Source organism: Cannabis sativa, chromosome 4 (assembly GCF_029168945.1).
Source record: "Cannabis sativa cultivar Pink pepper isolate KNU-18-1 chromosome 4, ASM2916894v1, whole genome shotgun sequence".
NCBI lineage: Eukaryota > Viridiplantae > Streptophyta > Magnoliopsida > Rosales > Cannabaceae > Cannabis > Cannabis sativa.
The window spans coordinates 71,186,959-71,200,176 of NC_083604.1; the positions used below are offsets into that span (position 1 = coordinate 71,186,959).

At 35.2% G+C, this 13,218-nt stretch overlaps 1 long non-coding RNA gene across 1 annotated transcript; it reads right to left on the bottom strand.

Annotated features, from left to right (window-relative positions):
* Nucleotides 1-649: 649 nt before the first annotated feature.
* Nucleotides 650-3,202, bottom strand: LOC133037365 (uncharacterized). Its single transcript, XR_009687458.1, has 3 exons — nt 2,964-3,202; nt 2,076-2,138; nt 650-914 (listed from the first exon to the last, which is right to left on the bottom strand). It is a non-coding gene; the product is annotated as an uncharacterized LOC133037365 (long non-coding RNA).
* Between the last annotated feature and the right edge of the window lie 10,016 nt (nt 3,203-13,218).

Here is a 13,218-nt window from a genome sequence, read left to right on the forward strand (position 1 = left end):
TATTGTTATTTAAATACATGAAGCATGTATTTATTGTTCATCATTCCCTGCAGAGAATGATACGAATTGAAGTCAATTACTTTTAAAGACTCCTCGTAGTAGTCATGTTATTATACATTGTTATTACTTGCAATGTTGGAAATTATTGAATCTGACATATATTAAAGATTAAATTTTGCATACATCTTGGAGACTATGCAAAAATTGCATTCATCTATTCTTTGAAATATCGTAAAAGAAATTGTTGAATAATTTCTTATATTTTTATGGATGAACAAGTAATAAATTTTTAAGAAATTTATAATAATGTTCTACTTGTTCAACGTCATTCCCCGAAGTGAATGTAATGATTTTAAATAATCAATGACATTATTTACTACTCAAATATTTCCAGAAAAAAGTGGAAACAACCAAAAGATGAGATACCACACACAATCAAAGTGCATGAAATCTATATATCAAGTGTGGAACTGAATAATAGTGGTCGCGTACCTGTAGTACGGACACACTTATAATCAAGATAAAAGTATACTTGATTATTTAATAGAATGTGTATTGTACAAACTTATTGTAACGCCCTAAATAATTAGGCACGCTACCCAAAATACTTATGAAACCCTAATCCCCTAAATTGGATTACTAATCAAAATAGCGCAGAATTTAAACTTTTATATTAAACAGAAAGAAAATAAACTTGTAATATATTTAAAACTTTTAAAATAGTTGGGATCCCAAAAATATTTACAACCGCTATTACAAGTCATTTATTTCTAGCCGACCTAAACGGCAAAATAGAATTCAAAAGTTCATCACTGATAGACCCTTAACCCGCTTGGTCTGATATGGCTTGAACATGTACATTCTTCATCTTGCTCCTCAAACTCATGGTTGATCAGCCACTGACTTACCCTTTCCTGCACAGTAGAGCACCCGTGAGCCAAGCCCAGCAAGACAGTATAAAACATATCAATAATATGCTCATCATACAATATAAACAACAATGCTATTCAAATTTATCTGTGTGACACAGACCTGCATGTTACGCTCACATACCTATTTATGTCTATGTGGCATAGACCTACGTGTTGCGCTCACACGTCTATTTATGTCTACGTGGCATAGACCCACGTGTTGCTCTCACACGTCTATTTACAATAAGGCCTTAGATCAGTTCATCTCGGTTCTTGTTACCGAGTCCAACCTGGTTATGCCTTGAGCGCATAACCCTTAGTCTCAACATATATATTTATCATATAATTATTGGTGCCACTGCCACTGCACTATTTGTCTATTTGCTATAGACCTGCGTGTTACGCTCACACGCCTATATATGTCTATGTAGCATAGACCTACGTGTTGCTCCCACACGTCTATATATGTCTATGTAGCATAGACCTACGTGTTACGCTCACACGTCTATTTACAATAAGGCCTTAGTAAGGTTTATCTCGATTATAATTACCGAGTCTAACCTGGTTATGCCTTGCTCACATAACCCTATTCATATATATTTACGTAATCCATACATTACGTTCTTTCAGTGGTTTATCCAAGTAATATACTAGGTCTAATCAAGTTGTGTCTTATGCACATAACTCTTGAAATATATGTATGTATTCAATAGATAACAAAACATATAGAATCTTAGGGTAATAACCCTAAATTACATACCAAATAGTCTCTCATATAACATATCATTGCATGCTCAAAATAACACTTATAGAGATTAATAACCCTAATTCATGCTTTCACTTGATTAGCAATATTATTGTACATCATGACTTTCTTACCTTCACATAACTTCTAGGGTAATAACCCTAGACCGCATTACTATCAAACTCAAGGTACTAATTTACCGAGTCTAACTTAATTATGCCTTGTGCGCATAATTCTTTATTACAATATATTTAGCATGGCATAGCATTTACACATTAATAATTACTAGGGTAATAACCCTAGGCCATTAAACCGCTCACTTTAGGGTAATAACCCTAATCTCGGTTTCTAATTATCACCAATATAATATTCAATATAAGCACCACTGTGCATATCTCTACGTGCAACTACTGTCTTACCTGTTGTCCCGCAAAGGCAGAGATTTCGAATCCCCGGGTGCTCCTGACCAGGTGCCGGTAATCCTAGTCACACAATCCGGGATTTTCACAAATAGGGTTAACCCCTGATTTCATATTCATAAAATAAATTCATGGCATTTCAAATACATATAATCACATAGAGCTCAAAAAGGGCTTTCCAACGGTATAAAGAACGTCCCAAACGGAGTCCCGAGTCAAAAGTTATGGCCGAAACAAAATTCAGCATTTCCCGATGAACTCCAACCGGAATTCCGGATGAACCAACCGGAATTCCGGTTGTCTGGGCAGAGAACACGAAATTTCTCAATCTTTAAACCCCCAAAACTCACTCAAATCATCCCCAAACATTCCCAAACTTTCCAGAGCATCAATATATGTCATAATAAACATATTCCACAACTTAAACCCAACAATTGCACTAAAAATCAAAAAGTGCCATTAAAGCACCAAGCTTGAGTTCCATGAACTCAAGCTTGCTTTTCACAACCAAAATCACAATTAATCCACTTAGAGCAGCTAGCAAATATTATAGGGTCTAAAACACATATTTATGCATCAAAATCCAACAATAAACCCCATAATTTCAGAATGTAAAAATCAACTTAAAATTATGTTCAAACTCCAAAACTTCAAGCTCTAAACTTGAGCTTCAACTCAACCAACTCAATCAATTTTCCAGCTGCAAACATTTTCAAAAATCTGAATTCAAGACATGAAAATAACCCTAAAAATTTATCTAGAGCTCAATCAAACACCCAAATTCAGATTTTACAACACATGCAATCTCAAGAACATTAGCACAAACTTGTGATTTTACAACACTCAAATTCAGAAGTAAAAATCAAGATTAAAGTCATAGGAAACTACCTCAAACTCAAACCAAGAGTAAGCTCAAAGTTCTACAATTATCAAGCTCCAAAACCACCAAACATCAAGCACTTTTCTTCAATTCTTAAAATTGAAAATCAAGAGAGCAAGAGAGGGAGAGAGGGTCGGGTAAGAGAGAGGAATAACACCAGAAATTAATCCATTTTTTTTTAAAGAAATTCATCTTTATCCATCATAGAAAATAAAGGTCAAATGACCAAAGTGCCCTTAAGGCCAAAACACACATGATCACCCTCACAAGGGTAAAATAGTCATTCAATACTCAATTAATTTCAAATAAATTTCAGATTATCATTCATCAAATAAAATGCCAAATTATCAATCCAATTTACATTTCGGGCCCGAACCCGGTTCGGCCTGAAATTCCCGGTTGTGACTATACCGCGCTAACCTGTCAGAACACACCTGAAAAGACAACACAGGCATACTATATAATAATATAGTTCTATTAAGCACGTAATTAAATTAATTTCATCATTTTACCCTTCTCGGGTCATAATTACCAAAATGCCCCTAGCTCACCAACGGGGTCTTTAATATATTAAAATTCATATAAATCACATGTATTGAATTATATAATAATATAATTCCTCCATTATACATAATTATCTAGTTAGGGTTTTTCTAATCCATTTCTTAATTCTGGGTATTACAATTACCCCCTCCTTATAGAAATTTCGTCCCGAAATTTACCTGAACAACTCCGGATATTTCTGCTGCATATCCGTCTCGAGTTCCCAGGTTGCCTCTTCTACCTTACTGTTCTTCCACAGTACTTTCACTGTCTGCCACTGTCTTGCTTCTCAAGACTTTCTCTCTTCTATCAAGTATCTGCACTGGTTATTCCTCGTATGACAAGTCCGGCTGAAGTTCCAATGCTTCATAACTCAGAACATGGGACGAGTCTGAGACATATTTCCGAAGCATTGAAACATGAAACACATTATGTACAGCTGCCAGCGCTGGGGGCATAGCCAACCTGTACGCTACTTGCCATATCCTCTCAAGGATTTCAAAAGGTCCAATGAACCTCGGGCTAAGCTTTCCTTTCTTCCCAAAGCGTTTTATGCCTTTCATCAGAGACATTCGGAGAAATACCATGTCCCCGACCTGAAAATTAATATCTCTGCGCTTTGGATCGGCATAACTCTTCTGCCTACTCTGAGCCGCGAGCATTCGTGCTCTAATCTTATCAACTGCCTCACTTGTTTTTTTTTTAACAGCTTCGGGACCCAAGAACTTTCTTTCACCCACTTCATCCTAGTGAATGGGCGATCTACACTTTCTTCCATATAAAAGTTCATAAGGAGCCATCTCGATTGTTGCCTGATAGCTGTTATTATAAGAAAACTCGATCAGGGGAAGGTACTTTACCCATGATCCCTCGAAGTCAAGCACACATGCCCGTAGCATGTCCTCTAAAATCTGAATGGTCCTCTTGGATTGCCCATCCGTCTGAGGATGAAAAGTTGTGCTAAACTTTAACTGAGTTCCCATAGCTCGATGCAGACTTTTCCAGAATCTTGATGTAAACTTCGGATCTCTATCCGACACAATGGACTTTGGGACACCATGCAGACGAACAATTTCTCTAACATACCACTCAGCATACTGGTCAATGGAGAAATTCGTCCGAACAGGTAAAAAGTGAGCAGACTTTGTAAACCTGTCCACTATGACCCACACAGAGTCAAATTGTCTCGTGGTTCTGGGCATACCTACCACGAAGTCCATAGCAATGTCTTCCCATTTCCACTCTCGTATTTTCAGTGGTTGCAGTAACCCTGCAGGTCGCTGGTGCTCAGCTTTCACTTGCTGACACGTAAGGCACTTTGCAACATACTCAGCGATGTCGTTTTTCATGCCTGGCCACCAGAACATGGCTTTCAGGTCTTGATACATCTTTGTCGACCCTGGATGAATTGAATAAGGAGTCGTGTGAGACTCATCCATGATCTCTATCTTGATGTTCTCATCCATGGGCACACAAACTCAATTCCCAAATCTCAACATTCCCGTTTCATCTATTGAGAAGTCACTAGCCTTCCCAGCCGAAACCCTAGCTCGAGTTTTTACTAATTCTGAATCTTGCACTTGTGCTTCATTGATTCACTCCAAAAGAGTAGATTGCAGGGTAATATTTGCTAATTACCCTACAACCAACTCAATCTTAGCTCGAGTCATCTCATTTGCTAGCTACTGCGAGATTTGCTTCATCGTATTTAACTGATTCTGACCCTTTCTACTTAAGGCATCAGCAACCACGTTGGCCTTACCAGGGTGATAAAGGATCTCACAATCATAATCCTTCACCAACTCTAGCCAACGCCTCAGTCTCATATTCAGGTCTTTCTGGGTAAAGAAGTATTTCAGACTTTTATGATCAGTGTATATCTCACATTTCTCGCCATAAAGGTAATGCCGCCAAATCTTTAGCGCAAATACCACTGCTGCGAGTTCTAGATCGTGAGTAGGGTACCTCTGCTCGTACTCCTTTAACTGCCGAGAAGCATAAGCTATTACCCTCCCAGCCTGCATAAGCACACAGCCGAGACCCTGTCTCGAGGCATCATAATATACCACAAACTTTTCCTTATCTGAAGGAAGAGTTAGTACAGGAGCGGTAATCAAGCGTTGCTTTAACTCCAGAAAACTTTTCTCACACCGATCAGTCCAAAGAAACTTCTGGTTCTTTCGGGTCAGCTTCGTTAAGGGTACAGCAATCTTTGAAAATCCCTCAACAAACCGACGATAATAACCAGCAAAACCCAGAAAACTTCTGACCTCTGTAGCTGACTTCGGTACTGGCCAATCCCGAACAGCTTCAATTATTGTCGGATCCACTATGATCCCATCTTTATCCACTATGTGCCCCAGAAATGAGACACGGGATAACCAAAACTCACACTTCCTGAATTTAGCATACAGCTTATTGTTCCGTAATCATTGTGAAACTGATCTGAGATGCAACTCATGTTCTTTATCTATTTCAGATTACACCAAGATGTCATCGATAAACACGATCACACATCTAATCAGGTAATCTTGGAACGTCCGATTCATATAATCTATATCAAGTATACTACGTAGCTTTGGCCCATCTTTCACCCTGATGGTGATTCTTACATTTCGGACATTCAAGATATGACTTGAAAGAGGATTCGTGACCTTGACGGTCACCTCAATTTCCCCGATACTTTCTATTACTCCTTGATACTTCGAAAGCCTCAGCCTTCCGTTTGTAATCAGGGTTGCCATTGTCGGTCCCCTTACTAACGTTACCACTAGCAGGCGGATTCGATGTCATGACGGCATCCTTTGCGGTCTGCTCATTTATTACAGATTATTCATCCTCCTCAACAATTAAGGCTAGCTCTATCACTTTCTTGTACAAAGTGTCATATGAAGTGGTAACCTTCAAGTCCCGACTGATTGTGGCATTCAGTCCTCTTTTCATCCACTGCTTGGCCTTAATTATGTCAATACCTCCTAGAAAAGTCGGAGGTTGCAGCTTCACGAACCGCTCAAACACCGAGTCGCAATGTGGCATAACAAACCCCTGGTTACCCACCACTGGCACGGAGTCTTTGGTGGTAACACTTGATCAACAGGGGCAGCCGGTTACCTTAATCGTCGCAACTCTTCTTCTTGACGAAGTATGACACTTCGCATTTCTTGAAACATATGCTGCCATTCAGCAAGAGGATTAGCATTGCCAACCTCCGCATTAATTCCCCGGATTCCGCGGAGGTGGGGGTAGTGCGGTGAATTGGTTTGGTCTACACTAAGCTCTACTAACTCGCCCTGTGGTCTAGATGATTAAAGTCCACTACTAGTACCCGTGTAATCAACAACCCCAGCGAATTAAGCACCAATACCACACTTACGCACTTAATGCCTTAAACCCTAACTCATCTATTTACCTCATACATATTTACATAAACAATTAGCATTTATAGCATGGCATCACATAACACATACATACTCTAGATGCTTGCATACTGCCTAAAATGGAAAGCAGTAACCAGATGATCACACATACAGTCAAGTATTTACTCTCAATACTTACTGCACCATGAGTCGAGCTTATCTCTGACGACGACTGTACATGTTCGGCCGGTCTACAGGAAGTTTAAAAACCTTGGCGCTCTGATACCAATTGTAACGCCCTAAATAATTAGGCACGCTACCCAAAATACTTATGAAACCCTAATCCCCTAAATTAGATTACTAATCAAAATAGCGCAGAATTTAAACTTTATATTAAACAGAAAGAAAATAAACTTGTAATATATTTAAAACTTTTAAAATAGTTGGGATCCCAAAAATATTTACAACCGCTATTACAAGTCATTTATTTCTAGCCGACCTAAACGGCAAAATAGAATTCAAAAGTTCATCACTGATAGACCCTTAACCCGCTTGGTCTGATATGGCTTGAACATGTACATTCTTCATCTTGCTCCTCAAACTCATGGTTGATCAGCCACTGACTTACCCTTTCCCCGCACGATAGAGCACCCGTGAGCCAAGCCCAGCAAGACAGTATAAAACATATCAATAATATGCTCATCATACAATATAAACAACAATGCTATTCAAATTTGTCTGTGTGACACAGACCTGCATGTTACGCTCACATGCCTATTTATGTCTATGTGGCGTAGACCTACGTGTTGCGCTCACACGTCTATTAATGTCTACGTGGCGTAGACCCACGTGTTGCTCTCACACGTCTATTTACAATAAGGCCTTAGATCAGTTCATCTCGGTTCTTGTTACCGAGTCCAACCTGGTTATGCCTTGAGCGCATAACCCTTAGTCTCAACATATATATATTTATCATATAATTATTGGTGCCACTGCACTATTTGTCTATTTGCTATAGACCTGCGTGTTATGCTCACACGCCTATATATGTCTATGTAGCATAGACCTACGTGTTGCTCCCACACGTCTATATATGTCTATGTAGCATAGACCTACGTGTTACGCTCACACGTCTATTTACAATAAGACCTTAGTAAGGTTTATCTCGATTATAATTACTGAGTCTAACCTGGTTATGCCTTGCTCACATAACCCTATTCATATATATTTACGTAATCCATACATTATGTTCTTTCAATGGTTTATCCAAGTAATATACTAGGTCTAATCAAGTTATGTCTTATGCACATAACTCTTGAAATATATGTATGTATTCAATAGATAACAAAACATATAGAATCTTAGGGTAATAACCCTAAATTACATACCAAATAGTCTCTCATATAACATATCATTGCATGCTCAAAATAACACTTATAGAGATTAATAACCCTAATTCATGCTTTCACTTGATTAGCAATATTATTGTACATCATGACTTTCTTACCTTCACATAACTTCTAGGGTAATAACCCTAGACCGCATTACTATCAAACTCAAGGTACTAATTTACCGAGTCTAACTTAATTCTGCCTTGTGCGCATAATTCTTTATTACAATATATTTAGCATGGCATAGCATTTACACATTAATAATTACTAGGGTAATAACCCTAGGCCATTAAACCACTCACTTTAGGGTAATAACCCTAATCTCGGTTTCTAATTATCACCAATATAATATTCAATATAAGCACCACTGTGCATATCTCTATGTGCAACTACTGTCTTACCTGTTGTCCCGCAAAGGCAGAGATTCCGAATCCCCGGGTGCTCCTGACCAGGTGCCGGTAATCCTAGTCACACAATCCGGGATTTTCACAAATAGGGTTAACCCCTGATTTCATATTCATAAAATAAATTCATGGCATTTCAAATACATATAATCACATAGAGCTCGAAAAGAGCTTTCCAACGGTATAAAGAACGTCCCAAACGGAGTCCCGAGTCAAAAGTTATGGCCGAAACAAAATTCAGCATTTCCCGATGAACTCCAACCGGAATTTCGAATGAACCAACCGGAATTCCGGTTGTCTGGGCAGAGAACACGAAATTTCTCAATCTTTAAACCCCCAAAACTCACTCAAATCATCCCCTAACATTCCCAAACTTTCCAGGGCATCAATATATGTCATAATAAACATATTCCACAACTTAAACCCAACAATTGCACTAAAAATCAAAAAGTGCCATTAAAGCACCAAGCTTGAGTTCCATGAACTCAAGCTTGCTTTTCACAACCAAAATCACAATTAATCCACTTAGAGCAGCTAGCAAATATTATAGGGTCTAAAACACATATTTATGCATCAAAATCCAACAATAAACCCCATAATTTCAGAATGTAAAAATCAACTTAAAATTATGTTCAAACTCCAAAACTTCAAGCTCTAAACTTGAGCTTCAACTCAACCAACTCAATCAATTTTCCAGCTGCAAACATTTTCAAAAATCTGAATTCAAGACATGAAAATAACCCTAAAAATTTATCTAGAGCTCAATCAAACACCCAAGCAAGGATTCAAGCATCACATACTCAAATTCAACAAAACTAACTTCAATTCCTTTACACATGCAATCTCAAGAACATTAGCACAAACTTATGATTTTACAACACTCAAATTCAGAAGTAAAAATCAAGATTAAAGTCATAGGAGACTACCTCAAACTCAAACCAAGAGTAAGCTCAAAGTTCTACAATTATCAAGCTCCAAAACCACCAAACATCAAGCACTTTTCTTCAATTCTTAAAATTGAAAATCAAGAGAGCAAGAGAGGGAGAGAGGGTCGGGTAAGAGAGTGGAATAACACCAGAAATTAATCCATTTTTTTTTAAAGAAATTCATCTTTATCCATCATAGAAAATAAAGGTCAAATGACCAAAGTGCCCTTAAGGCCAAAACACACATGATCACCCTCACAAGGGTAAAATAGTCATTCAATACTCAATTAATTTCAAATAAATTTCAGATTATCATTCATCAAATAAAATGCCAAATTATCAATCCAATTTACATTTCGGGCCCGAACCCGGTTCGGCCTGAAATTCCCGGTTTTGACTATACCGCGCTAACCTGTCAGAACACACCTAAAAAGACAACACATGCATACTATATAATAATATAGTTCTATTAAGCACGTAATTAAATTAATTTCATCATTTTACCCTTCTCGGGTCATAATTACCAAAATGCCCCTAGCTCACCAACGGGGTCTTTAATATATTAAAATTCATATAAATCACATATATTGAATTATATAATAATATAATTCCTCTATTATACATAATTATCTAGTTAGGGTTTTGCTAATCCATTTCTTAATTCCGGGTATTACACTTATTGTTCATTTAGAATATTTAAATTTCATTACCTAAAGAGAATGAATAGACATGAAATTCTATTTCAAAGAATATAGATTTCATATATTGGTAATGCCAAAAGCAAATTAATATATATTATTATTTCTTAAAAACAGTAGTTTCAAACTATTGTTGGTACAAGATATGTATATATATAATTAGTATATAATTCAGTTTGCATATTTCCAAAAGTGGATATATATATAATTTACTAATATTTGTTAGTGATCCAATATAATCAAAGTGATAAAGAATCACAAAATGATTATTTAAAAAGTTTCCTGAAGAAGTCTTACATACAATTGTTACTTTGAGTAGTAAAATATCTTTGCATGTATCTAGATGTATAACTTTTATCTAGTTATGAAAGTGATAATAAATAACTTATTATATGTACTTGTTGTACATTTAAATATATAATATATCAAGTCATGATAATTAGACTGATGAATAGTCTATTAATAAATTACACGACTTGTTAAAAAGATACCAGGAAAAATGAATGATATATTATGGTTATATCTATTTGACCATTACAATAACATGATGAAGTTGTCATGTATCTTTTAAATTATACACATCATTGAATTAATGATAGTGATTCCTGAAGAAATATAAAGTTTGATAAACATAATAGTGACTCCTGAAGAGTGTATATGTTTTTGAGAATAATATAATTATATTATTCGTGTATATAAAAATAAAACTTGTAATGATTATGTTGTAATGATTTTACATTACCTTATGAAAGTTTCATTGAAATACAAATTATAGTGAACCTGAAGTTCATGAATTGAATTATTTTGACATGATCATTCATATGCGATAAATTGTCAAAGGATTTGACTAAATTTTGTTGAAGAACCAGAAGATTCTTCTCATTGTTAATTTATAAGGCTCAAAAGAAGAATGTGCATATATTTGCACATAGAAAATATTCAAATTATATTTCTTTAACAGTCTTGAGCCATTATTAGATTTTTATTGCATAGTTTCGTATCGATGTGATAAGATTATATGATCATGCATTTACAAAATGTGTAAATTTATGTATTTCTAATTATACACGTATGACTCATTCTTAGAAATGAATTAAGTTCATAAGGATTGAACTTGAAACTGAAGTTTATTGAACCTGAAGTTCAATGTCATATAGTATATATGAGTTTAAATAAATATTGATGCATTGTGATATACTGAAATCCCTACAGGTATATTAATATTATTAGATATCACAATTTTTAAAAATTCTCTCGATCAGGGGGAGAGAAGCAGTTGGGATCGATGATAATTTTTAAAAATGATCCTTGCACAAAGTATATAAGAACAATATAGTTCAAAATGATATATACCAACTGCAAATCAATATTATTCAAAGTTGAGTTAGAATGAGTTGAAAACGCCTGAAGCGTAAATGAACAATATAGAAATTATTAATAAATGTTCATTTGATTTATCCTGAAGTTGTTAAATATAGAGGTACTCATAAAGATACCTTAATGTTATAAAGTATTGATGATTAAAATGATAACCGTGATGAAAACGGTACTTGAAGAGACTCCCAAGAGAAGTTAGACATAACACATTTGATCATAATTGAATCCCTAAAGTGATTCTATATAGGTACCTATAAATGATAAACATATTTGAAAAATATGTAATTTAAAGAGATCTTTATAAATTATGTCAATATGGGAGGAAATTATCATTTATTGAAATTTTTGTCGACAATAAATATTGAATGTGTGCATATGCAATAAACTAACATGAGATAGCAAGGATCATGGTATTAGATTTGTCGAGAATTATCGACATACATTTTATTTTTGGCCAAAATATTATGACGCAGTCCAGGCAAATTTACTCACATAAAGTGAAGTAAGACCTGTAGGGTGTGCAAATAAATATTTCTAATGAGAAATTTGCATATATGTATTTGTACATAATGAATTGTTGTACAAAGTTTGCATAGACATGAGATTGATTGAAGTAAGGCTTAAATATTGAGAAAATATAATCATGATTTGATTATAGCCTGGAATATATTTTATGAGAATTTATAAGCGTCACATAAATGTTGCAATAAAAGTTATTCATTTGGAGCTCCTAATATAGTGAGAATTTGAAATAAGCCTTATCTAAAAATTCTAGAAGAATTTAATACATATCTTAAGTGATATAAATTCAAAGTCGCGCGCACTATATGACAAAGATCTTTGTATGAAATAAAGACATGTAAGTAAATTATTATTTGAAAAATACCTATAGTTGTCTATGCAATATAAATTCGTAAATTATACGTTGTGATAGACTCTTGAAGAGTTTTTGATTAATTGAAGAACAAACTTTTATTTCTTTTGTATTTCGAGAAATATTAATGTATAAAGTTTGTTCATTAGTATTGAAGTCCTGAAGTACTTCATATGTATCAAGAATTATAGATATATGATCATTTGATATGGACATTAAGATCATACAACAAGATGGAATAAGTATATGGTCTTGGAGTACCATCATTGTCACAAATAAAAATTTATATTATCATTAATGTGTTATGTTCATATCTACTTGAAATTTTAAATTTTCGTATGAACAAAGTTGTGTACACACATGAATGATACACTTAGTTGGATAAAGACTAATGTTCCACGAACCCCTCATCTATAATTTAGAAGTCCATACATACTCTGAAAGAGTTATAGAAAATATATGATCAAAGATTATATATGGTGATATTTTAAAAGTGATAACAATAATCTTATGAGATTTATTATCACCAAAAGAATTATGGATCATATGTGCATGAGGGGGAGACATATTTATGTTGCACTCTTTTTCCCTTAGTTCAGGTTTTGTCCCACTGGGTTTTCCTGGCAAGGTTTTTAACGAGGCAACTTGCAAATAATTATGAATATGAAATATATATTGTACTCTTTTTCCCTAG